The 27,705-nt window shown below is 50.2% G+C and overlaps 1 long non-coding RNA gene and 1 pseudogene across 6 annotated transcripts in view; one reads left to right on the top strand and one right to left on the bottom strand.

Moving 5' to 3' along the window:
• Positions 1-27,705, top strand: part of LOC121831789 (uncharacterized) — a 69,209-nt gene that overhangs the window by 8,764 nt on the left and 32,740 nt on the right. For all 6 annotated transcript variants that reach the window (XR_013053282.1, XR_013053280.1, XR_013053283.1 and 3 more), the window contains exon 2: positions 198-292. This is a non-coding gene — a long non-coding RNA (uncharacterized LOC121831789). The remainder of the gene's footprint in view (positions 1-197; positions 293-27,705) is intronic.
• On the bottom strand, positions 15,900-15,999 carry LOC121831846 (U6 spliceosomal RNA; annotated as a pseudogene).

Below are 27,705 nucleotides of genomic sequence, written 5' to 3'. Positions count from 1 at the left end.
AGCAAATTGCAGGCCAACCAGGGCTATACACTTCTGTCTCGAAACAAACAAACAAACAAACGAATGAATGAATGAATATAAAATAAAAAGGTCAGGGAGGGGGGAAGGGAAAGGACTTGCTTGGGAGTGGGTGACTTCAGCTGGGTGCTCTGGGTGCTCTGGGTCCTCCCTGAGGTGTTTTTCTGTCTGACCTGCAGGTGGCAGCATTACCCTGGGCCTCCTGGTGATGTCGGGAGACCGGACCGCTAAGAAAGAAGAAAATGGACTCCCTCCTCCCGGAGACTTGCCATGAGTGAGTGTGAGCTTGAGCAGGCTCTTGGATTAGAATTTAGGCATTGATGTGAACCACGTGTGTTCGGTGTCGAGGTTGCTGGTTGATATTTACACTTTGTTTACCAAAAAAACCCTAACTGTGAAACCAGCTGTCCTTACAATGTTGCAGAGGGCATGAGGGGCCGAGGGGTGTCTGTCCTCAGCACCTTTGCCAGCAGGAAAGGGACGTGTACCCCAGTAGCTCGGCAAGTGTGTGTGTGGTATGTTGCGAGTGTTTGGTGCAGGGCTCTTTAGTCCTTCCTCCAGCTGCTCTGCAGTGGTTCCGGGTCCACTGGGGACCTATCCTGACCCATCAGGTCCCAAGCTCTGTCAGCCCCGGGGCCAGACTTCTCCCTCCAATCACCCGGTCCACCACCCAGTAGCTTAATAGCTCTGCCTTACTCATGCCAAGACCTTATTTGCGCTGCAGTCTTTTGAGGGGCTGGAGAGATGGCTCAGGGGTTGAGAGGAATTCCTCTTGTTTTCGAGGAATTCTCTTCCCAGCCCCTCCACACTCACAACCCATACCTGTAACTCCAGCTCCAGAGACTCCGATGTGAGTCTCCGGCCTCTTCCGGCACCCACACACAGACATGTGCGCATGCTCACACGTGAATCATTAAAGAAAAATTAGAGGCGTTGGGTGGGGGTGGTTTATGGTCTGGTTTTGATCCCGTTTTGTTGGTATTTCTATTGGAGAACAATTCCAAATCTTGTATTGGTGTTAAGAACGCCTTCTGCCTCTTACCACCCCGCCCCTCCCTCCCACTGGGGCCCTCCTGAATTTCACCAGCCCCTCAGCTGCAGCCCCTGAAGTCCCCACCTGAGAAGATCCTGTGACATCTACAGGAACCTCGGTGGTCCTTGTCCTTCACCCCATTGTGTTGGCTCTGCTCCACGCTGTCCTTGGGGTTCATCATGTGCAATTTCAGACACTCAGCTGGAAGGACAGATCCTAATTTTACCAAACACCATGCTTGAGTGAGAGTTTCTTATGGCTGGAAGAAGGAGGTATTTTGAAAAATCAAGTTTGCCTTTTATTTTTGCCTAAAATCACTAGCTTGTAAAATATTTGAATTTGAGCCTGGGCATACTAGCTCACACCTGTAGTTTCAGCACAGGCTGAAGCTCTCTGTGAGTTTGAGGAGACTCTGTCTCCAAAGCAATGTTTTAATTGAAGTATTTTTAATTGAAGTATTTTGTTTAAAATCTAGTTCCTTTCTCTCTCTCTCTCTCTCTCTCTCTCTCTCTCTCTCTCTCTCTGTTGTTGTTGTTTTGTTTTGTTTTTTCGAGACGGTTTCTCTGTGTAGCCCTGGCTGTCCTGGAACTCACTTTGTAGCCCAGGCTGACCTCGAACTCACAGAGATCTGCCTGCCTCTGCCTCCCCAGTGCTGGGGTTAAAGGTGTGCGCCGCCACCCTTAGTTCCTTTCTCTCATCTCTCTCAAATGGTTTTCGTTTGTTTGGTGTTTTATTTTGTTCATCCTTGGCAATGGGTTTATTCAAGTACTGTCAACAGCCTGGTGAAAGAGCAGTACTAGGAAGGGGATGGATGGGGAGGTGGCTCAGCAGGTAGAGGTGCTTGCCACCAAGCCTGATGACCCGAGTTCAATCCCCAGAACCCACATGGCAGAAAGAGAACCAATTCTCGTAAGTTGTCCTCCGACTTCCTTTGTGTATAGTGCTTGCAAGTACACACAGACGGGTACGCAAAGTCAAATATAACTTAAAACATGTTTTTAAAGAGCCAATATTAGGGCTGGAGATTCGGCTCAGGGGTGGAGCATTTGCCTAGCATGTACAAGGCCCTGGGTCTCATCCCCAGCACCACAAAAATGATTAATAATGATAATATTGAGTGTCTGCTCCACCTCAAGCTCTCGGAAGGCTACAGAGCTGACATCTTATCGGCACCTCTGGAGAAATAGGTGATGCCATTCTTTAATTAGAAATACAGGGCCGGGCAGTGGTGGCACACGCCTTTAATCCCAGCACTTGGGAGGCAGAGGCAGGCGGCTCTCTGTGAGTTCGAGGCCAGCCTGGGCTACAGAGTGAGTTCCAGGAAAGGTGCAAAGCTACACAGAGAAACCCTGTCTCGAAAAACCAAAAAAAAAAAAAAAAAAAAAAAAAAAAGAAGAAGAAGAAGAAGTACAGAAACCAGGGCTGGAGGTGTTGCTCAGGGGTAGAGAGCACTTATCCTCCATGCCTAAGACCCTGGGTTCCATCTCTAGCACCTCAAAAGAAAAGAAAACAATAACTACAAATGTAAAACCCAGAGAACTGTGATTTACAGAGCAAGGCAGGGTGCCCTAGGAAGGCCCTGGTCTTCTTGCCTGTTGTAAGAAACTGAGCTTGGCCTCCCTTGGTGGAAGATGAACCACATTTGTCCTTATGTTGACCTGAAAAACAAAGTGAAATCAGTGAGAAAAAAAATTATAATCATATAGGGTGGTAGAGAAGCACTGTCTCAAAACAAAAACAAAAACAAAAGGAAGAGAAAAACAGCAAAACAAAAAATATAATCTTCAGGGGCTGGGGAGATGGCTCAGCAATTAAGAACACTAGCTTCTCTTCCAGAGGACCTGGGTTCAATTCCCAGCACCCACATGGCAGCTCACAACTGTCTATAACTCCAGTTCCAGTGAATCTGACTCCTTCACAAAGACATGCAGGTCAAATGCCAATGCACATAAAAATAAAAATAAATTAAATTTAAAAAAATTATAATCTTCAAACAATACCTAATTCTAAACTTCCTATCCATTTATACAATTCTCTCTCCTAGATGTTTTAACCCAAATTATTGGAAAACATTGGCCAAATTTGCCTGACATGCGAGATTCAGACTTTGCTGGTCAAGGCCTGGAGTTGTGGTACAAATGGCAGTATGCTTGCCTAGGGTGTTCAAATCCCCATGCTCCATCCCAGCACCACAAAGTAAACACACAGATAAATACAGTACAGTTGGAGGGCAGATGGTGTAGCTAGGTGGTAAACTGTGTCTGTTTAAGACCCTGAGTTACACACACACACACACACACACACACACACACACACACACACACAACAGAACTCTCTTTAACTGGTTTATGCATTGTTGTTTAACTCTAACTCATTTGAAAGATTTACAATCCCACAAACTGGAAAAGTTTTTTAAACCCTGAAAAGCCCTCCTCTGTACCCAGGCTAGCCACACATTTGAGGGACACACACCAATGAGCACTGAACTCCCAGGGCATGACTGTCACAGCTTCATTCTGGAAACTGAGGCAGAAGAGAACCAGTCTCTCGCCTCGAATCCGCTGTGATCCCTGTCAGTGACTTCCGGAGCAGTCGTTCGTCTTTGAAGGGCTTGTGGATGTGTGGATGGGTGTCAGTTAGGTTGATTATGCTCCAGTCATTGAAAGCTAAGCGTCTCATACAAGTCTTCCCAAACATAACCCAGCTCACTGCTCTGAACCAGTGGCCTCCAGGACATGCTGTGGGCATTTCACGCTGGGAGACAGGGAAAACAGACAGCTCAACCATGAGCTTGTGATTTGGGGAATGCTTTTTTTTTTTCTCTTCATTTTTTTTTTTTTAAAAAAAAACAGAAAACAACACACACACAAATGTAATTAAATAAAAACATAAGCAAGAAATAAAAAGTGTGGGTCTTGAGGTTGTCCTGGATAGAATGGGCAGTTGTTGTGAGGGGGGGCTTTTAGGGGTAAAAGGGGCAATTAGGAGAAGCTAGGGAGACATCTTCCCGGGGATCTGCTGAGTGGCTACAGGACACTGTTCCCTGAGCCTAGCTGCCGCCTGCTGCATGGGTGACTGGGACTCTCCCCGCCACCTCCATGGGCCTGTGTTCAGCTTCTCACACCCTGGCCTTAGAAAGCCCTGGGGCCGCTGCTTTTGAGTAACACACAGGTGTGAACAGTGTGGTGAAGGACCCAGCAGCCCAGGGTCGCTGACAGACACAGGCAGGCAGCATTTCCGGCTGGGTTGTTTTGAAGTCCCAAGTTACCAGTTTTCAGTTGAACTGTTTTCCTTCCTGCAGCCCTTAAGTGAGACTACTTGTGATTTCTCTGCGCTCTGTTTTTAGGGAGCTCCTCCATTGGTCTGGTCTGGGTTGGAAATAGAAATGATTTTTTTTTTTTTTTTTGGCCCCCACACCGACCAAACGACCAAACGTGCAAAAAGGGGTGTGGCTTGAGTTTGTCTCCAATTTAATGTCTAGGTGTTTCTTTTCCTTTGCTTGGAAAATAGAGGGAGTTTTGGGGTCACTCTTAAACAAATTCTAACTTGTAACTTCAAGTGAGTCAGTATTTTTATTTTCAAAATTTTTTGTTACACATTTATTTGTGTGGGGGGACGGTGGAGGTCAGAGGACAATTTACAGAAGTCCATTCTCCCCTTCCATCTTGTGGGATGGATTGGACTCATGTTTGACAGCAAGCACGTTTGCCCTCAGAACCCGCTCACCAGTCCAGTTTGGTTTTTTGTTTGTTTGTTTGTTTGTTTTTGCAGTGCTGGGACCCAAGCCCAGAACCTCATGGATGTTAATAAATGCTCTGCACCAAGCTATAGCCAGACCCATACATGGTATTTTAGATACCTAAGAGAAAGGACAGTTGCCCCCCCCCCAAGGATCTTATATTGCTCCTGAAGCTGGAGTTCTACAATGATTGGTAGATCACTTACCCAGCATGCACCAGGCCCTGGGTTCCATCCCTAACTGTGTAAAAGTCTGTGTGGTGGTGCTCACTGTGTGCAGCGCTGTTGGGGGGGGGGGTGGAGGCAGGAGGATCAGGACTTCAGGACATGTGCAGCTACATACTGAGTTTGGGACCAGGCTGAGATAGATGAGACCCTGTCTCCAAGAAATAATAATAATTAAAAACAACAAAGTTTGTTCCTGCCTCTTACTAACACAGAAACCCCCCAACCCCCTACCCCTACCCACAATAAAAATACCCTAAAAAACCTTAGGCAGAGAAGGCTTTGTGAGACCTGCCCCGGGGCTCCAGTAAATTCCAGCTGGAGGAAAGGACAGGTGTCTGTCAGCCCCTCAGGTGTGAGGAGGGCGTGGACATCTACAGCTATCTCACTAGATAGGTTGGTTGGACAAGTTTTGGTGGAATTGTGAATTTGAATTTGATGCCAAAAAGAAAAAGAAAGAAACTTTAGAGCAAAGACCACTTCAAGATTCAAGTGGGAACTTTTATTTCCATTTTACACCTAGAAAAAGCAACACTTCCTTCTCAAGCAGCTTCCCAGGGTCACGTGGCCAGCTGGATTTGGATCGGGCACACTCCAGAGTCACAGAAGCTGTCTTCTGGTATCTGCAGCTGTGGGTTGACTTTGCGCGTGACTAGGTCCCCATCCAGTCATGACCCAGGGCCATCTTTAGTCTATACATGGCTACATTAGCCTATGACCCTCACTCCCCACGCTGACTTGAGGTAAGTCACTTCTCAGCCTGTTGTTGGCACTGGGAAGGCTGGGGCAGGAACCCAGCCTTGTCTCCACACTCCAAATCGAGACACCAGGAAGCTGTGGAGCTTCGGGCCCAGGTCGGGCTTTCCTTTAGTGGGAGCTGCTGAGCCACTGGAGAAGTTGATGAGGGCCCAGCACAGAGGCATGAAATGATGCCTGTCCACTCCCTGCCAACTCTGACTTGCATCCAAGTGTTGTGTGTATTCCTTTGTTATTCCTTGGGTCTTCAGCAACCAGCTAAGCGCCTAAAATGTAGGAGGTTGAGCTGTGGACACAGAGTCACAGTAGGGTACAAAGGACAACATGCCTCTTTCCCTGGAGAAGCCATGAACCAACCCTGTGCGGTACAGACCTTTGCGGGGAGCGGGGAGGGCCATACTGTCCAGTTCTGTCGTGAAATGAAATCTGTCTTTAGGGTTACGAAGGGTGTATTTGAAGGGCTGGGGAATGTAGCTTGCCTGACGTGCATGAAGTTTGGGGTTCTGTCTCCAGCATTGCATAGATCAGGGTACGGTGGTGAACACCTGTAATCCCAGCAATGGTACCAGGAGAATCAGAAATTCAAGGTCATCCTCTATGACAGATGGAGTTCCAGGCCTGCCTAGGCCACAGGAGACACTGTCTAAAAGAAGGAAAAAAACTAAACAAACAAAATGGAATGAAGGAAAGAAGAAAAAAAATTGTATGTGCTCTATTAGGATGTTTGAGTTTTGGTTGGCCAGAGAAGGGACTTTTATCCTCATTCTCCCCTCCCCCAAGATCCTGAAAGCCTAAGTCTGTCACCCCTTTCTCGGCCTTTCTAGTCTCCAGTATAAAGTGTGGTTAATCATATCATTCCCATCCGAAGGAGGAAGAGAAAAATCACTCATTGGAGAGCATTTCCATTCTAGAGACTTCTGATTCTGTTAAAAAAAAAAAAAAACTTCCAGAAGATTGGCATGTGGGCGGGCTTGTGGGAGGTTCATGTGTGTGGAGGCCAGGGGTTGATATCTGATTGTCTTCCTGGATTGCTCTCCGTCTTGTTTTCTGAGGTGGGCGCACTCACTCACTCACTCAGCTAGGCTGACTGGCCAGCAAGCTCCAGGGATCCCCTTGTCTCCATCTGCCCAGCACTGGGATTACAGACATGCCAGTGCGCCCAGCTTTTTCCCTGGGTGCTGGGGCATCAGAACTCAGGTCCTTACGCTCACATGACAAGCACTCTACCACTTTCCTCAGCCCCAGCCTGGACACTTCTTAACAGGACTGAGAACATCCCGTAGCTGCATCCAGGGGCTGTGATTGTTGTTCATTTCATGCAGCCCCCAACCCCTTCCTTTTGTTTTCAAAACGCTTGTCCTCAGTCTCCATGTCTGGGATGAGGGCATGGAAAGACAGAGGTGACGCTGAGAGCGGCCAGATCACCCTGGCTTCGACCCTGAACTGTCTGTCCTCTGAGACACCTGTCCTCATGGTCTCCTCATCTGCATAGAGGGCTGAAAGAGCTTCTGGTAAGCTCGCAGCAAGGCTGGACAAGATTGCACAGCCCGCATGGCATGCGGTTTAGGGTAAAGCCTCATGGACTGCCAGCTAGGATGTTGGTGATACAGGAAGGAAACCCTGGAGCCCAAGCGACACAGCCAGGGCCTTGTGGAATCTGAGGCCAAGCCAAGGCTGCTTCGTCTGGCCAGTGAGTGCTCTCTCTCTCCAGGGTTAGTTCTGGCTGGTAGGGAAAATGGTGATATAAACGGATCTGTCAGTAACTAGCCCATGAGCTGCCATATCCAGCTTTTACAGGGGACTGATTGATGGACAGATTACCTTAACACGCATGAGCCTCAATTCCAGGCGTGCAGAGCCCCTCTGGGTCAGGCGAAAGGGAGCAAAGGTCAGGGTGTGCTGGCTTCTTTGTTCTGTGAGTGGCAGTGGGGGGGGGGGGCGCGGCGGCGGTGAGGCGTGTTCCTGGTCTATCCTATCCCTTGCCTGCTGTAGCCAAGTCCTGCCAACCTCCTCGGGGCACCACAGAACCCTCCTGTGGCCTGGAAGGGGACCAGCTGGATGGACAGGCCCTGTTACCTAGGCTCAGGTGTGGGTGGAGACATGGCCTCCCTAAACAATTGCCCCCAAAGAACTTTTGCTCTATGGAACAGGGTTATCAGATACTCTCTCCAGCCGTCCTGGTCACCTGGTTGCCTTATGACCCTCTCAGTGGTCTTAGCCACAGAATGGTGGTGGCTTTTGCTGCTGATAGAATAGATGTCAGGACTTCCCAGGAGGGTTTGCCCAGGAAACAGCTGCACTGTGTATTTTGTGCCAGACAGTGTCCCACAGCAGGAAAGTCCACACGCAGTAAAGCCTGTGCTTGGGGCTGGGGTCGGCCCCTAAGTGCCTGTGGGTATGCTTGGGAAATTATTCAGCCTTTCAGCTCTCAGTTTCTGTATCTGTAAAGTGGGAGCAAAAATACCCACATGCTGCTTTGTGGTGTGGTTTGAACAGAATCGACTGGCACAAACGAGAGCACACACACTGGTGTGGGGGAGCTCTTTTTTCTTAAGCTCTAGCAGTCAGTAAATAGAAACAGCTTGTAGGTGTGACCAAGGGCAGCCTCAGGCTGCACTTCTGACATCACTCAGCTTCTAAACGGAAAGAACCAAAGATCTCACATCAGACACCTCTTTGCCACACTGTGGGTTTTTAAATTTTTAAAAGATGTGCGCATGCATGTGTGTGTGTGTGTGTGTGTTCTTTGCCCATGTGTCACTGCATGTGGAAATCGGAGGACAGCTTTGAGAAGTTGGTTCCTTCATCCCACCAAGTGGATCCTGGAGACTGAACTCAGATCCTCAGGGTTGGCAGCTTTTACCCACTCCCTTACCCACTGGGCCGTCTTGCCTACTCTCTGCCACAGTGGCATTTTCAGTGATTCTTGTTGCCTTGGGTAAATGGAGCCAGCTGAAGTGTGATGCCACACTGTTCATTTCCCAGCATCTCTTCTGTGTAGTTCGGGGTCCTTGAAAGGATAGCCAGTTATGCAGCTAGCCTGACTTAAAGGGTTGGAGAGAGAGCTCAGCAGGTAAGGGTGCTTGCCGAGCAAGCATGAAAGCCTGAGTAAAAATCCCCAGCACCCACATAAAGAGTCAGTCTGGCCCAGCATGCCTCTGTAATCCCAGTGCAATGCAGGGGATGAAAACCAGGATCACTGGAGCCTGGTGGCTGCCAGCTCACTCCACATTCATGAAGAGGCCTTGTCTCAAAGGAATAAGGGTGGAGAGTGATAGATCAAGGCGTCCATGTCCTTCCTCTAGCCTCTTCCCCTGCATGGGCACACCCACGGGCACATATGCCATCCTCACACACAAAAGTCAATGAACGAGTCGAAGGTTTATAAACTGAAGTTTTTGTATAGTCTCTTTGGATTCACATGACGTCTAGGTGATAAAACAGATTGCAATGGTTCCCGAGGCAGCCCTGTGGCCTCGCAGCACACCTGAGCTCGTGAGCCCCTAACAGTGCCTGCCTTGGTCTCTGCACTGTCCCTTGGACATGGCAGTGGTTGAAGTGGTGACTGTCAGAGAGCAGGTGCCCTGGTTGATCCCCTTTCTAGACTGAGCTGTGCATCACAACTGAGGAAAATCTGTCCTGTCTGTCCTGTTTTATAATATTCCAGGGACCACGGCTGGCTCCTCCTTTGGTAATATCTCTCTCTCTCTCTCTCTCTCTCTCTCTCTCTCTCTCTCTCTCTCTCTCTCTCTCTCTCTCTCTTTTGGTTTTTTTGAGACAGGGTTTCTGTGTAGCTTTGGAGCCTGTCCTGGAACTCGCTCTGTAGACTAGGCTGGCCTCGAACTCACAGAGATCTGCCTGGCTCTGCCCTCCCGAGTGCTGGGATTAAAGGCGTGCGCCACCACCGCCCGGCCCTTTGGTGATCTCTTTAGGGTCTGGGGAACAATGGCTTCTTTATTGAGTCCCTTTTTCAGTGTTCTCCTGAGGCTGGCTGTCCATTCTTGAGCGCTCGCTCAGTCTTCTGGTAGAAGTGTGGGCGGACAGATGGTGAGGTCACGGCTCCCCCGCATGCGCATGCAGGTGGCCCGGCTGGAGGCGGCCCTGGCTTCATGTGAAGGCTAGCTTGAGCAGTGGCCAGGCTCCACCCCACCTGTCCTCCAGCTGTGCTGCCTGACTGCAGCTGGTCCCGTCCTCACACCTTCTACAGACATCTGTCTTGGAGTTAGCAAGTGGTCTGTGGGCCAGCCAGTCCCCCCAACAAGGTGAATCAGAGGTCATTGTCACCCTGGTCTACAATCCCACAGGACAGGAAATGCAGATCTGCTTAACTAGCGCCACTGACACCTGAAAATGAAGTCTCTACTTAGTTCCCACTGGGCAGCAGGCAGACAGCTGTTGGACGGCCTGGAACCCGGATGGCCAGTGCCCAGCAGAGAGCCCCAGGGCTCCCAGGGCCCTGAGGCTGCCGGCCTGTCGAGGTTGGCTGTGCTGCTGTTACTACTAGCCGCTCCCATGACAACCTGGAGATAAACACCTGCGATCACGCAAAGGCTGGAACGAGATTAGGTGTCTGGGCAGGGTGGGGCCTGGACTGTGATTCGAACACCCTTAAATGACCTGTGTGTGTTTTTTTTTCCTTTTATGTGGCTATTCAACAGGCATAATGTGTTAGTTAACCAGGTGATGCAGCAAGAATCCGAGGTGGCCCCTGCGCAGGTGTCTTAGAGGAAAGTGGGGCCCTCTGAGTGAACCGCCGGGGTGGACTCTGACAGGAGGGGTGTTTGGGAGCTGCTAGCCCAGCCCAGGAGCCCCGTGAACCCGGGGCCTCTGCTGCCAGGGCTGGTTGCTGGTTCACAGCAGTGCTCTGATCACCTCCTGGCCGCTTTGCAACGAGTGGCTCTAACACCTTCCTGCCCTAAAGCAAAACATGTGACTTAAAAGAAGTAGACCTGACCTCAATTACCAGGTGCAAATATCAGTCTCCGGGAGTCACCGGGAGGCCAACCTCTGGTTCTCTGAGCCTCTGCCTGTCAGCTATTAAGAGTACACTGTGATAAAGGCTGTCTGCCTCTCCGTTTATGATTTCCAGTAAACCAGAGCCCTTCAAGGAAGGGCCAGGGCAAGTGAGAGGTGCCAGACCAGGCCCTCCACTGAGCTGGCACAGCAATTTCTGCAGAGGCCCAAGAGGCAAGAACAAGGCCTCAGCTCCTAACACGAAGATTAGCCCTCTCTGGGACATGGCTGAGAGCCAGGCTGTCTGGACAGCTGTGGAGGGACAGGCAGTTCCCGCCCCCAGTCAGGCAGCTTATGTGCATGCACGATCAGGGTGAGGAGGAGGTCAGAAAAGGAAGAAGTCGGTCATGTATGTCAGTCGCTCTGGGCTTACTGCTGTCTGCCAGGCAGCACTCTGGGCAACAGCGGCTCACCTCTTAGAGAAAGCTGGGGAAGCATTCCCAGCAGACATCTGTGCTGGGGTTCCTCTGCAGCTCACCAGGATGGGGAAGTCCCGGCCACAAGGAAACTGGAGGCAGGCAGTCTATCCCACCTGGGAAGGGAACTGAGGTTCTCCTTCCTACCCCCTGATGCCAGGATGGAGGTGGTTCCCTAGCCCCTTCTGGGTTTCTTTGAGGCACCTAATCCAGGAGCAAGTAGAAAATGTGTATCAAATGACATTAGCCTGCAGTTAACACTAGCATGTGTCCATCTCCTGTGTCGTGAACACTGCCCCACCTGCCTCACACGTGCTAGGCACTGGGCAAGCCTTTGCTCTGTCAGAGACACAGCTGAGTGGTGGAGACAGAAAATAAACAAAGGTGACACAGTGGAGGCCGGGGATGTTGCTCAGCTGCCAGAGTGCCTTCTTAGCATGCACACAGCCCTGGGTTCAGTCTCCAGCTCTAACCTGAGTGTGGTGGTACATGCCGATAATCCCAGAGTTGGGAGGTGGAGGCAGGAGAATCAGAATCCACAAATCATCCTCGGCTCCATAGTGAGTCTGAGGCCAAACTGGGCTACTTAAGACCCCACCCTAATGTGTTTTTTTTTTGTTTTGTTTTGTTTTTGTTGTTGTTTTTAACACACTAACACAAGTGCTGTTTGAAAGTTGGAACACACGGATATATAATCAAGGAACTGAGGAACTACGGACAGGGCGGTCAGGGAAAGGCTCTCAGAGGGATACCTGAACGAGAAGCAGAGTCAAGAAGGAGCGTAGTGACCTGTGCAGTCCCCTGTCCTGTCTGATGAAAGGACAGGAAAACTAGTGAGACAGGAAGCAAGATACCTGGGGTGTGTGACCCTTCCTTTCCTGTCTTCTGAATGACTACCCAAACAGCCATTTGTATAAACCTTCGCTGAGTGTCCTTAGTGCCAGGAGAAGTTCCGAAACCAGGACCAGTATGTCAAGTTCCCTTCACGAGAGGCGTTCGCTGGGTTGGGATATTAAGCACAGAAGGCAGTGGGTGAGTGCTATGGGAGGAAAAGCCCAGAGGCTGATAGTAGAGGTCCAAATGGCTTCCTGGTCCATTGTGAGCTCTGCGGGAAAACGGTGTGGGGAAATGATGCCTGAGCCATGAAGAAGGATGAGGTGAGAGGATGCCTGAGCCATGATGAGTGATAGGGTGAGAGGATGCCTGAGCCATGATGAAGGATGAGGTGAGAGGATGCCTGAGCCATGGTGAGGGATGGGGTGAGAGGATGCCTGAGCCATGGTGAGGGATAGGGTGAGAGGATGCCTGAGCCATGGTGAGGGATGGGGTGAGAGGATGCCTGAGCCGTGGTGAGGGATGGGGTGAGAGGATGCCTGAGCCGTGGTGAGGGATGGGGTGAGAGGATGCCTGAGCCGTGGTGAGGGATGGGGTGAGAGGATGCCTGAGCCGTGGTGGGGGATGGGGTGAGAGGATGCCTGAGCCAGAGTGAGGGATGAGGTGAGGGGATGCCTGAGCCAGGGTGAGGGATGGGGTGAGGGGATGCCTGAGCCATGGTGAGGGATGGGGTGAGAGGATGCCTGAGCCATGATGAGTGATAGGGTGAGAGGATGCCTGAGCCATGATGAAGGATGAGGTGAGAGGATGCCTGAGCCATGGTGAGGGATGGGGTGAGAGGATGCCTGAGCCATGGTGAGGGATGGGGTGAGAGGATGCCTGAGCCATGGTGAGGGATGGGGTGAGAGGATGCCTGAGCCATGGTGAGGGATGGGGTGAGAGGATGCCTGAGCCATGGTGAGGGATGGGGTGAGAGGATGCCTGAGCCATGGTGAGGGAAAGGGTGAGAGGATGCCTGAGCCATGGTGAGGGATAGGGTGAGAGGATGCCTGAGCCATGGTGAGGGATGGGGTGAGAGGATGCCTGAGCCATGGTGAGGGATGGGGTGAGAGGATGCCTGAGCCATGGTGAGGGATAGGGTGAGAGGATGCCTGAGCCATGGTGAGGGATGGGGTGAGAGGATGCCTGAGCCGTGGTGAGGGATGGGGTGAGAGGATGCCTGAGCCAGGGTGAGGGATGGGGTGAGAGGATGCCGGAGCCATGCTGAAGGAAGGAGTGAGATGATGCTGGAGCCGTGATGAGGGATGGGGTGTGGTTACTCTGGAGAAAGAGAGCAAGTCTGTTCCAGGCAGGGAGAAGCTGGAGGCTGGGGTAAACAGGTATGAGAGGCCTTGAGATGGACAGCTGCTGGGAGCAGATACATAGGCCTCAAACGCTCTGGAGCCTCAGCCAGACACTCAAGAATAGCTTGTAGAGTTGAGACAGATTCTTAAGGGGCCAAGTCGCCAGCAAGCCAAAGCTGGAGGACAGGATGCTCCTTATGAAGTGTGCCTGAGACCACTCTCCATGGACCACTTCCTTCCAGAGAGCCAGCCTAGGGGAGGACCAGTCCCTACCAGTAGCCGCTTGTCAGATCAGAATAGAGACGAACCTCGAGCAGGCACCGGGATAGGAGTGAGCAAGTACTCAAACATCCAGGAGGGCACACCAACTGCTTGGATCTTTGTGGGCAGGGCTGTGCAGTTCCAACCTGTGCGTCTAGAGGCAAACACGAGGCTTTGCATTTAGGTCAAGAAGACTTTTTTTTTACTAAATCCCCTTCAGGACCATCACTGGGTTGGAAAATGATAAAGGAGTGGTTACCACATCTCAGTAAATGTGTATTTGGACTTAAAAAAACAAGATAGTCATGTATGCATCCCCAGCCTGCTGGGGATGCTGGAGTTCTCCATCCTTTCCTCTTACTCGCTCCCCAGTTTGTATCCCCCTGTCTCAGCCCGGGTCCTCTGGTTGTCTTTTTCTTTTCTTTTTTTCTTTCTTTCTTTCTTTCTTTTTTTTTTTTTTTTTTTTGAGACAGGGTTTCTCTGTGCAGTTTTGATGCTTGTCCTAGAACTCACTCTGTAGACCAGGCTGGCCTCGAACTCACAGAGATCCTCCTGGCTCTGCCTCCTGAGTGCTGGGATTAAAGGCATGCGCCACCACCACCCGGCCAGTGGCTGATTTTCATGATCTATGGTGACACCCCCAAACTAGGGCAAGCCTGAAACTGCTGAGTCAGTTTGCATGAGGATATTACTTTTTATTTTAAGGAACTTTCAAAATCACCTAAAATTTAACTGTAGACGCAGTGTAGCACTGGAGAATCCTTGGGTAGGAGTTTCCCAGTGCTTTTAGATCAGTTGAGGTTGGAGACTGAGGACAATGGCCAGGAAGTTGCTGTTGGGCCTCTGAGCTACCTAGTAGCCAATGACCTTTTAACCCTTAGAACTCCGCTCCTGAGCAGCTGTCTCCTCCCTTCTTGTCTCACCAGCCCTTCTGGATGAGACCATGGAAGGTTGACCCTTTAAAAATCTTTTCATTTTAAAGTTCTTTTTTCTTTTTTCTTTTCTTTCTTTCTTTTTTTTTTTTTTTTTTTTTTTTTTTTTTTTTTTTTTTTTTTTTTTTTTTTGGTTTTTCAAGACAGGGTTTCTCTGTGTAGTTTTGGTGCCTTTCCTGGAACTCACTTGGTAGCCCAGGCTGGCCTCGAACTCACAGAGATCCTCCTGGCTCTGCCTCCCGAGTACTGGGATTAAAGGCATGCACCACCACCGCCCAACCATTTTAAAGTTCTTTTAAGAAATAATTTTTTGGCCGGGCAGTGGATCTGACTCACTCTTCTGGCCTACCCGGGCACTAGAGTTATTCATGTCACACATATACATGCAGGCAAGACAACCATATACATCAAAAATCTACCAAATACCTGGGTGGCGCACACCTTTAATCCCAGCACTTGGGAGGCAGAGGCAGGCAGATCTCTGAGTTTATGGCCAGCCTGGTCTATAGAATGAATTTTAAGACAGCCAGGGCTACATAGAGAACCCTGTTGCAGAAAAAAAAAATTATTTTACTTTATTTTTTAATGTATTTGGGGTGTGTACAAATGCTACATCTGGTGTGTAGAGACCAAAGGACAACTCGCAGGAGTCTCTCCGCTGTGTGCGGTTTGGGGATCTGACCCAGGTTGTCAGATTTAGTAACAGGTACCTTTACCTGCTGAGCCATGCCAGCCCACATCCTTGGTTTTATTATTATTTTTAGTAGTAGTAATTTTATTTTATGTGCATTGGTGTTTTGCCTGCATGTATGTCTGAGTGAGAGTGTCAGATCCTCTGGGACTGGAGTTACAGATAGGTGTGAGCTGCCATGTGGGTACTGGGAATTGAACCCAGGTTCTCTGGAAGAGCAGCCAGTGCTCTTGACCACTGAGCCATCTCTCCAATCCCCCCTCATCCTATTTTTTAAAATGAGGGTGTGATGGCCAGCTCTCTGGCAGTCACCACAGACAATAAAAATGAGTTTACATTAGATATATGGGGAGGGTGAACTATATATATGGGGAGGGTAAACATATAGATATATGGGGAGGGTGAACTATAAGCCTAGTAATGACTTCTGGGGCCAGCATTCCAACCCTAGAATAATGACATCTTTCAGTCTGTCTTTTGTTTTATTTTTATATTGGAAAAAAATTTCCCTTGTTTAAATCACTGTTGTTTACTGTTTTATATAGCTGAGCCAGATACCAAACAATCATAACGTTCCATTTGTCATTTGGAGTACTCTTTTTTTTTTTTTGGAGCTGAGGACCAAAGCCAGGGCCTTGTAAAAATACGGAACGCTTCACGAATTTGCGTGTCCGCAGGGGCCATGCTAATCTTCTCTGTATCGTTCCAATTTTAGTATATGTGCTGCCGAAACGAGCACTGGAGCACTCTTTTTTTTTTTTTCCATTATTGATCTGCATAGTTTACATACAGGCTAATCATTCTGTTACTGTGAATACTCCTCTGTCTTTGCTTCTGTTTGGATCTTGTCTGCATTTCCTTTTTTTTTTTTTTTTCTTTTTTTTAATGTTTTTCGAGACAGGGTTTCTCTGTGTAGCTTTGCGCCTTTCCTGGGACTCACTTGGTAGTCCAGGCTGGCCTCGAACTCACAGAGATCCACCTGGCTCTGCCTCCCGAGTGCTGGGATTAAAGGCGTGCGCCACCACCGCCCGTGCATTTCCTTTTAAAGTGTTGGTGTTAGTTTTTCATGTAGACAAAATTTTCAGGTTGTAGCCCTGACTGTCCTGGAACTTATTCTGTAGACCAGGCTGGCCTGGAACTCACAGAGATCCTCCTGCCTCTGCCTCCCGAGTGCTGGGATTAAAGGTCTGCCCAGCACCCAGTTTATTCTTAACCTGTTAAAGGCTGTGCTTTTCTAACCCACTGCTCTCCTAAACTGTGACATAGGAGGCCAGCGTCCCCCTTGTTCACAGAGGAGGCCAGCATCCCCCTTGTCCATAGAGGAGGCTAGTGTCCCCCTTGTCCACAGAGGAGGCCAGCGTCCCCCTTGTCCACAAAGGAGGCCAGTGTCCCCTTGTCCACAGACCTTTTCTGACCTGAGCCTCCTGGAATTGAGACAGCCAGCATGCAGCCTCTTCCCACCTCCTCCCTGCCTCTGTGGTCATCTATCCACCACCCAAAGACGCACTGGGCTTCTTCTAGAACTCTACCCCACTGTGTTCAGCACTATCTCATCTGGTCTCTGAGTTTTATTTAGCTAGACCAGCCATTGATAGCTCTCCCCACTATCAGGAACCTTTTATTATTTCTTCTCTGGAAAGGCATTATGAAGAACACATTTTTTTTTTCTGATTAGTTATGGAACTTTTGGGTTTTTTGTTTTGTTTTGGTGGTTTTGTTGGTGGGGGGTGGGGCTTGTGGTGAGTAGTGGGTTGGTTGGTTGGTTGGTTGGTTGGTTTGACATGGATTCATGTATCCCAGACTACCCTCAATATTGTTATATAGCAAAAGATGACCTTGAACTTCAGGTGCTAGTATTACAGGCATCCACGACTACCCCTAGTTGATGAGGTATTGGAACCAAACCCAGGGCTCCATGCCTCCTAAGTGAGCACTCTGCCATCTGAGCACATCTCCAGCCCATTAGGGAGCTTTTTTAATTCAAATTTTGTTTTCCCATGAGAGAAATTAACTGTATTCACCATTTTAACAGTTGTAAAACACCAAGCCAGATAAAAGTCCCCCAGAATTCATCACATCATTACAATGTTTAAAAGGACATAAAGTAAAAAGTGAGGGGAGGGGGGGATGAGCGTGGCGGCGGTGGTGGTGGTGGCGGCGGCGGCGGCGGCGGCGGCGGCGGCGGCGGCGGCGGCGGCGGCGGCGCACACCTTTAATCCCAGTACTCAGGAGGCAGAGGCAGGAGGTTCTCTAACTTTGAAACCAATCTGGTCTACAGAGTGAGTTCCAGGACAACCAGGGCTGCACAGAGAAACCCTGTCTCAAAACAAAAAGCGAAAGGCCTACCCAATACCGCAAGGTAAATTCTATAAAAAGTTGGCACGCCTCCCCCCAAACTTACTTATATAAACAAATGTAAACAGGGGGGGGGGGGGCTGTGTTAGTCTTCTATTGCTGTGAAGAGACATCATGACCAAAGCAGCTGTTATAAAAGAAATCATTTAATTGGAGGCTTGCTTACCATTTTCAGAGAATCAGTCCATTATCATCATGGTGGGAAGCAGACAGGCATGGTGCTGGAGCAGTAGATGAAAGCTTTGCATCCTGATCCACAGGCAGAGAAAGACAGACAATGGACCTGGTGTGGGCTTTTGAACCTCAAAACTCTCCCCCAGTGACACACCTCCTTCAACAAGGCCACACCTACTCCAACAAGGAGGACTCACAGAGATCCTCCTGCCTCTCTCTGCCTCCCGAGTGCTGGCATTTAAGGCACACCTCCAATTCCTTCCAAAACAGTTCACCAACTGGGGACTAAGCATTCAAATATATGAGCCTGTGGGGCCATTCTCCTTCAAACGCCACAAGGCTTCTGAGGAAGGGGGCAGGGGGACCAAGCCTAGGCCTTAGGCATGCTAGACAAGTGTTCTACCAATGAACCACGTCCCCTGCCCTTGGTTTTTTGAGACATGATCTCTCTCAGTGTAGTCCAGGCTAGCCTCAACCCATGATCCTCTGCTTCCTGAGTACTGAGATTATATGTATATCCTACAGTACCTGACTTGACGGCTCATTCATGAAAGTGGGATCATTGTGTTCCTGGTCCAGCACCTGGAGTTTTACCGATAGCTGTGTATAAGTGTACATCCTTTAAGACAACACACAGAGACCTGTTTTATTTTATGTTTTACCTGTGTGTGGTATGCATGCTTGTATGAGTGCATACACTTGAGTATGGTCATGCATATGGAGACCAAGGTTGATATCAGGAACCATCATCAATCTTTTCTACCTTACTCATTGAATTAAATAAGGTCTCTCAACCAAACCCAGAGCTCTCCAATTTGGCCAGTCTTGCCAGCCAGCTTGTTGAGGGAGTCGCCTGTCTCTCTGGCCACCTTCCAAGGCTGGAATTACAGGCAAGCGCCGTGTCCCCCCGCCATTTACATGGGTTCCTGGAGACCTGGCCTCTGGTTCCCATGCTTGTGCGCAAGCACTTTGACCACACGAGCCGTCTCCCCAGTCCCCATGCTAGATTTTTATTTGCTTATTTATTTTGAGACAGGGTCCCACTATACAGCCCTGGATGGCCTGGAACTTATTATGTAGAACAGTCTGTTCTTGAACTCACAGAGATCCTCCTGCCTCTCTCTGCCTCCCGAGTGCTGGCATTTAAGGCATACATCACCATGCCCAGCCACTATATTCTTTTAAACTGTTCTGTGGTACAGAGTCCACTGTGTTAACACAGCAGTATTTCATCTTCTTCCTAATAGGGCTTTCCAGGGTACTGCTCCATCTATAGAGGACTGTGAACATCCATGTTCTCATCCTCTCATACATTTGTGGTAGCATTTCTGTAAGATGGATTCCTAATACTGGGATTGTAGAGTTAATGGATAAACATATACTAAATTGTACTAGCCATTCAGTACTTTGTAGGAAGCAGACGAGAGAATGTGAGGGAAGAGGTGGAGATTTAGCAGGAGGGGGGAAGGGCAGGGTAGAAAGACAATATATGGCATGTTCCCAATTGTGCATAATTGAGATTTAAACACACACACACACACACACACACACACACACACACACACACATCACACACACACACACACACACACACACACACACACAGATGTGATGTCAAGGCAGAGAAGCAGGTTGTCTGGGGGGCCAGTGAGAGGGGGAGCAGATGCCAGTGGAAGGGTGAGTGTGAGCAAAATCAAGTGATTTAGAAGTATGAAAATATGCTGAAGCAAAGAAACAAAAAGGTAGCCCCTGCTTCCGGCTGCCCTCTGTCAATCCGCAGTACATCCATCACCCCACTTCGGGAATTATTTCCACAAAACTCAAATCTGGTTGCGGCTTTCTCTGTCGAAAATACTTCAGTGGCTTCTCACTGCCAGCAAGTACTGAACATTCACCCCAACTCCTTTTCAGTCTCTTTTACATTTAATTTGTTATTTTGTATGGTTACCTATGTGGAAGTCAGAGGACAACTTTTGTGACATTGGTTTGCTCTGCCCACCTTTAGGTGGGATCCAAGGCTTGAACTCAGGTCATCAGGCATACTCAATGAGCGTCTGTAGCCACTAAGCCATCTCACAGCACCTCCACCAGCTCTAGAGCCTCTGGGAAGCAGAACTGGAAATGCAGATCTACTGAAAGATAAAGTAGGAGAGGTGGGCAGAGAAAAGGAGCCTCGTGAGAGTGGTTGCTGTCCAGTTCCTGGAAAGGAAGGGGAACAGAAGGAAGATCTCTTAAGAGACACCTCAGACTGACCTTGAGGAATATCCCAACCAGCCCAGTGAGGACTGAACCCTCGGAGTTCTCTCCCTGGACAGAAATGGACTGGCCTAGGGTGCCACATCCTTGACCTGGCTTCTAGGAACTGACCTGACTTGGAGGCAGCTAGGGAATGAGGAAATGACCATTATACATACACACAGAAAAGCTGGGATCACGGGTCCAGACTCTCTAATGGAGAAAGCACAGTGCCCAGGAAGCTCAGCATGTTTATTATGTAAGATGAACAGAGAGGCAGGGTTATTACATAGCTGAACAAGGAAGTGTGGTTATTACATACGCATAAGCAAGGAGGTGGGGTTATTACATACACATAAGCAAGGAAGTGGGACTATTACATACACATAAACAAGGTGAGATTTTTACATACACGTGAGCAAGGTTATTACCCCCAGATTAACAAGGAGGCAGATGTAGCTAATCTCTGTAGGAGCCATCTCTGCAGGAAAGCAGACTTCAGGTTATAATATGGGGAGGTGGTTGAGAGGAGAAGGCTGTGGTGGGTATTTCTGCACATACTATCAACATTCACACATGAACCAGAAGAAGGCTTTGCCATCCCTCTGAGCCTCACCTTGGGGGAAGGGGAAAGGTTTTGCCTTTTCCCATGAGTCTGAGGCTAGTGTCCTTGACGTGGCCAGCTCAGGTCAACAGCTCACATTCACTCAGGACTTCACACTCAGGACCTCACACACTCAGAACTTCACACACTCAGGACCTTACACAATCAGGTCTTCACATACTCAGGACCTCACATGCTCAAGACCTCACACACTCAGGACCTGGCACACTCAGGATGTGGCACACTCAGGACTTCACACAGTCAGAACCTCACACGCTCAGGACCTCAGGACCTGGCACACTCAGGACCTCACACACTCAGGACCTCACACACTCAGGACCTCTCATACTCAGGACCTGGCACACTCAGGACCTGGCACACTCAGGACCTCACACACTCAGGACTTCTACTTCCTATATTAGGGCATGTAGCCACTGTCAAGGAGCCGCCCTGGAGGCAGTGACCTTGACTTGAGAACTGCCTGGCCCCTAAAGCTGCAGGTGCCACAGCCACCATAATCAAAGCCTAACGGTATTATCTACCTTTCCGTTCTCCAAGGGCCTGTGCACTGGCTCCTCTGGCCTGCCCACAGGCCAGGAGCCACACCAGTCTCCCATCCCCATCACACCCAGCGTTTGCTTCCTCGGTCCGCTGCCTCTGATGCGCCTTCCAGCTATATTAACAGAAATCTTTATGTTTTCAACATCTGCCTTCGTTGCAATTTCCTGACACCGCTCTGCAAAATTTGTCCTTTCCTGTTCCTGTGGTACTATTTTTAGATCAGTAGTCTCCAGGCTGAAGAAGTATCTTAGCCGCTATTTATTTTGAGACAAGGTCTTGTTGGGTAGCCCAGGTCTGCCTCAAACTCACAATCCTCTTGCCTCAGCTTATCGAGCATGAAGATTACAAACATGTGTCTCCACCACAGGCCCCTGGCTACTGACTTCTCAGGTAACTGTTGTCCCTCCTAACCTCTAAGCCTGGCACAGTAGAAGACACAATGCTGCAGGGCTGACTGAGCTACTTATCCCAGCCTTCCCCAAGGTCCTTGATGCTGCAGGACACAGGCAATGGAAAGCGTTGGTTAGGTCGTCTGGGACTTCAGGTAGGAGGGGCTTCTTGTGGGCGGAGCCCTTGTGTGGGCGGAGCCTCCTGTGGGAGGGAGGCCTGGGGGGAGGCTCCTGGACCAGCCAGGGTAGGAGGAAAGGTGAAAACAAAGTTGACAATAGCTGGGGATCACCCAGTCTATGGCCAAGTCAGAGTTTAGACTAGAGACTGTCTTCTGGTTGTTTTTTTTAACTCCATGCCCCACCCCCACCCATGGTGGGTTTTTTGTTTTTTTGTTTTTTCTTTTTCTTCTTCAAGTCTCATTGCATTGGCCCTGGTCAAATAAATGGGTGCTTTCTGGAGTCCTACATTTTATATATATATATATGTGTGTGTGTGTGTGTGTGTGTATGTATATATGTGTATGTATATATGTGTATATATGTATATGTATATATATGTGTGTGTATATGTATATATATGTATGTATGTATATACATACATGTGTATATATGAGTGGATGTGATGTGTGCCTGCACCCGCTTGCAGAGGCCAGAATAGGTTGTTGGACCCCTAGAGCTAGAGTTACAGGTGGTTAGGAACCACCTGATGTAGGTTTTGGGAACCGAAATCAGGTCCTCCGCAAAGGCAGCTTGTCACCCTGGAGCCATTTCTCTGGCCCTGAGTCCCCCCTTTCTCCCAGGTGGGAGCAGAGCACTACCCCTGTGCCTCCGCCCTCGCTAGCAGGGTGTTCAGCACACGTGGACGGAAGTCGGGAAGCTCTGGCTGGCTTAGATGTTGGCCCTGCCTTGCATGTTATCAAGAATGCTTTTTTTTTTAAGATTGTATTTATTTATATTTTATATGTAAAAGTGTTTTTCGAACATATATGTACGTGTAACATGTGCAGGCAGTGCCTGTGGAAGCCAGAAGGGGACATCAGATCTCCTGTAACTGGAGTTAGGGACAGTTGTGAGCCCCCTTGTAGGTACTAGGCACCAAGCCTGGGTTCTCTGCAAGAGCAGCCAGTGCTCTTAACCATTTCCCCAGCCCTTTATTGGGAATCCTTGGTGGCTTTGTAGCATGAAGACACCTGTCTCTAGAGCCCCAGAATAATCTCTGGGGTTGCACCCCAGGTGTTCTCAAATGGTACCTCATTTCTTTGTGCCCGTCTGTCAGTGAGGGGACCACTGTGTTAGTGCAGACAGCAGCAGCCTCTCTAATACAAAGGACTGATTCCCTGGGTTTCCAGTGCTGACTCACACCTCAAAGATGGTTCCAGAAAGAAACCCAGACCTGACATTTGCTTTAAAACATCCCCAGGAGCTTTGCGTACCCCTGTAATTGGGAACAGGGCCCTGATGGATCCTGAGTCCACAAATCCAAAGCGTTAGCCCTAAGAGTTGGACCAGTCCTCAGAGAGGGCTGAGGCAGCCGATCCACCCTCATAGAAAGCAGAGCGCCAGTAAGAGCAGACTTCTGTGCTACAGTTGTGAACTGAGAACGCTGTCTGTGGAGACTTCCCAAGGGTCATGTAAACAGTTGGGATGGTTATATCTTTTAAACGACAGTTTCTGAAAACATTGGGTGAAAAAAAAAAAAAACTCAATTATTCAACGGTTCGGTGTCTTGAGCCAGCCTGAGAGTTCATGAGAGGCCGGCCATACAGCTTCCCTTCCCCCTAACTGGGGCTGGGGGCGGGGCTCTGGCTTCTTGAGAGTGCAGTGGTGGCGGGGGAGTCGGGGGGTGGGGTGGATGTGGTCCCAGTCTTCCATTCCTACAAGCAGCTGTGCCCTGTCATCGGGAGAGAGCCGGGATGGGATGTAGCCAACAGGTCTCCTGGGGACTCTGTCCCTCTGGGGAAGGATCCTTCACTCCAGACGCAACCTTCCCATTTGACAGTCAGACATGAAGGAAACAGGCAGAGCTCCTGGGCTCCAGAGTCACGGCAAGAATGTGCTCTTCTCTCTGGAGTCTTGGCAGCCTTGGTGGGCACCGGGCTTTCTCCAACTGATGGAGCTTAGGCTCCTTGAAGCAATGTCCATGTCTCAACACCTCCTGGTCACCGTCTCCTAACTCCACTCCATGCCCTCGGGTACGGGCAGCTACTTAATGTCAACCCTCTCTGCTCAGGTTTCTACTGCATGCAGCTCATTTTGTCATTGTGTGTGGCGGCGGCGGTGGAGGGAGGGGGCGGAGGGGCTGGAGGGAGGGGCTGGAGAGGATGTTCTTTCTGTGTGCGTGGTGGTGGTGGTGCATGTCTGCAATCCCAGCACTCAGGAAGTAGAGGTAGGAGGAAAGCCACAACTTCAAGCCCAGCCTGGGCTGCGCGGTGAGTTCTAGGCCGGACTTGGCTACCTAGTGAGACCCTGTTTCAACCGTCTAACAAAAAGAGTTGGGGAGCCGGCTCAGTCCACAAAGCACTTGCTGGCCAAGCATGAGCCCTTAGTTTGACCCCCAGAGCTCACTGAAGAGCCAGGTGTAGAGGCACATGCCTGTAATCCCAGCTCTGGGAGGCAGAGGAAGTTAGAACTCTGGGCTCAGTAAGTCATCCAGCAAGCTCCAGGCCATTGCAGAGACACTGAGTCACAAAACAAGGTGGGTGGCACCTGAGGAACGCCACCTGAAATGGAGCCCCTGTAGGTACGCTTCACGAGCACCTACGTGCACACGGTACACATAGAAACACACACACAAACAGAACACGTGAGGTAAAAAGATAATACAAATTTTAAAATATGAGGAGGGCTTGGTCTAGGAGTTCTTAGACTGTCTGTTTGACATCTCACTCCCCCAAACTCCCAGGCAGCCAGAACTGCGTGCAGGGTTTACAGCTTTCAAAGATCCTTAGCCCAGCCTGGGGTTCTGAGCCCTTGTGAGAGGGAGGGGAAATGGGAGAGGATGATGGCAAGGGGAGGGGACGGAGAGAGACACAGGTAGGGTCGTGACTGGTGGTCTCACCTAAGACCAGTGGCAGGATCACCAGTGAGTGTTGCCGGCCATGGTCAGTGCCAGGTCTCAGGACAAAATGGCTGAGGTGCCTATTTAAGGAATCAAAGCGGACTCTGGCTGCCAGGCTCCCTCAATCCCTTCTTACAACTGCCTTTTACAGAAGAGTCACTCTGGATGACCTGCCCCGCCCCCTCCCCAACCTCTGCAGCCCCTGGAGCTTCCCAGCTGATTCCTGTATGGCCTCAGCCATTTGGTTCTCTTGGTTCTTGCGAGGGCTCTTGTGTGTTGTTGTGGTCTGTTCATGTCGCCTGTGTCCTGTGGCCCTCCCCACACCCCCCTCTCATAGCCAGGTTCAGTGTACTGGCCATGTCCAGTCTGGACCTTTCCAGAGGCATCTGGCTGTTTTCTCCCTTGTTATCTCCGTCTTCTCCTCAACCATACCTAGGAGCGTCCTGTCCTCATTTTTTCTTTTTCATTCAGTCAGCAACCGTGCTAGGCCACAGCAGTGACACATGGCTGTGTGTTGGGACTTGTACCCCCTCCTTTGTGTATCTAGTGTGAGGCTGGAGTTGAAGGAAACCAGATCTAGAGTCCTGGAGCAGTCCTTGCTGAAGGATGCAAGTGGTGCTGTGTCCGTCTGGTAGGTTGGGCCCCCTCAGCCAATGGACAGGGGCCACCGGTAGGTTCCTAGCCAAAGAGGTAGGAAGGGGCGTGGTCATTGCAGACCACAAATGAATGAAATGAGGACATGCTCTCTCCAAGGTGTGGTTGAGGAGAGGGTTTTTATTGTAGCTATGAGGGAGAGCACAGCCAGAGTACAGCAGATGTGCAGAGCAGGGTGAGGAAGTACTACATTGAACATGTCCAGGAGACCAAACCAGGCCATGGGGGGGGGGAGGAGAGGGGGGCAAGCAGGCCAAGAGTAGAGAGTGCAGAGCTGGCCGAGATGGCTGGACTATATAGGAATCAGAAACTGGGGGAAGGAAAGCTAGGACAAGGCAGAGCTTTAGAGTAGGGCGTGGGGTGAGAAGAGCTGAGAAGAGCCACAGGTGCTGAGTGCTCCAGGAGGCCAGTGTGCTGGTGGGTGTCCTTGCTGAGTGCTCCAGGAGGCCAGTGTGCTGATGGTGTGCTTGCTGAGTGCTCCAGGAGGCCGGTGTGCTGATGGGTGTCCTTGCTGAGTGCTCCAGGAGGCCGGTGTGCTGATGGTGTGCTTGCTGAGTGCTCCAGGAGGCCGGTGTGCTGATGGGTGTGCTTGCTGAGTGCTCCAGGAGGCCAGTGTGCTGATGGGTGTGCTAACAGGCACCACCGTTAGCCACTTGTCCCGGGTCTCTCCGGGACCTGACAGTACGTTCATAATCTTGAATCTAAGGTCTTGTCTCTTCTGTGGGGCAGTCAGCTCATAGAGCAGCATGTGATTACTAGAGCACACTCCACTGAAGCTGGTGCAAACGTGGGGAAGTGCTGGGATCCAGATTTCATCCCAGCACATCACAGGGGATTTTGGAAGTGGTGTGGCCTGGCGAAGCAAGCACAATGGTTGTTTGTAGTCCGGCGCTTGGGCAAAGCTCCTGCTGTGTGGTGACTCAAGCCGAGTAGAATTTCCCTTGGGCCCCGCCAGCTGGACAAGTCGGCGCTGTTCTCTGCGCAGGCCCCGGCACAGCCTCACGGGGCCTGACTAAGGGGAGGCTGTTCAGGGAGAGGGGAGAACCTGGTTCAATGTCTGTGTGTGGAAGTGGCAGCTTCTCCTAAGCCAACCAGCCAGGGTACCCCCCACACCCTCCCCTGCACACAGCCCCGGCCCCACAGGGCCATTCCCAGCACCTGGCCCCTCGCCTGACCCAAGACAGACATCTGCACCCGCCTGCTGAGCTGCCCAGTGGGGCTCCGCGCCCGTCTGTACCACACGGCACAGCAAGGCTCATGCTTCATTCACACTCAAGTGGAGCCACGCTTGAGGTTAGATGCTCTCCAACCTGCGGATCTTCCCCTCACTTCACTGTGATGTTTAATACTATCAGTTTTGTTCTTAAGGAGTTGTTCTCTGGACTGTGTGTGTGGGGTGTGTGTGTGTGTGTGTGTGTGTGTGTGTGTGTGTGTGTGTGTGTGTGTGTTACTTCCGGGCAGGGTCTCACTAAGTTGCCCGGGCTGGCTATGGACTCACTGCAGCCCAGGCAAGCCTTGACCTTGCCATCCCAAATAGCTGGGATGACAGGCATGTAAACCACGAGATGAGGCGTGAGGCATCGGAGTTTTGGGCAGCCATACAGTCTGTGGCGCAGATGATAGGTTGAAAAGTATCAGCTAGTCTGACTGCTCAGGGAAAAGCCACAGCTTTAGTCTGAGCAAGGAGATAATGAATCTGTTTTCTTTCTTGTGGCCTAGGAAGCTCCCTGATGCTAGTGGGCAAAGATAGTCTACACTATAGCCAGCCCATTGCTGTTGATAGGGAAGCACCTAGAACCACATAGTTTCCTCCAGATGCTTGCCCTTTGACTAAGGGGAGGGAAAGTTCACAGTGCATTCTGGGTCTGGGGAGGGAGACACTCTGCAGATGCTAGAGAGGAAGGGTCGCTGTCCTGCCCAGAGCCATCTTGGCCAGGACACCCTGAATCAATAGGGCAGGCCCTTGCCCCGACGGTTCAGGCATGCAAGGCAGATGCCAGCTGTCATCCTGCATCCTGACAATTCAATCAGCTCTTCTATCTGGGTATCAGTTTTCTGCAGAGTGACCTCTTGGGTGTGGTGGGGCCACATAGATGAATCAACCGCAGGCTTGCTTCTCTACAGGTGTGCCATTTGGTAGGGGAAGGGGAGACTATTCTAGATCATCCAAACCTTCCCCTGGGCTTAAGTCTAGCTACCTGTCCTTCATTCAGCCTTCACCACGCCAGACAACCTGGGGTCCTGGTCCTAGGTACACAGTAATTAATAAATCCGGATGCTTGTGGTCTGATGGGGAGCCCCTTCTGCCTCATAATAAGGTCAGCCAGCTCCTAGGCAGGTCACTGGTGGGACTGCACTAACAGAAGAAGCCTGGGACACACACACCCTATTGGCCCTGGGCATCTGCAGGTTCAC

Source organism: Peromyscus maniculatus, chromosome 8 (assembly GCF_049852395.1).
Source record: "Peromyscus maniculatus bairdii isolate BWxNUB_F1_BW_parent chromosome 8, HU_Pman_BW_mat_3.1, whole genome shotgun sequence".
Taxonomy (NCBI): domain Eukaryota; kingdom Metazoa; phylum Chordata; class Mammalia; order Rodentia; family Cricetidae; genus Peromyscus; species Peromyscus maniculatus.
Note: the sequence above shows the minus strand (reverse complement) of the source record. Positions and strands in the feature narration are given on the sequence as shown.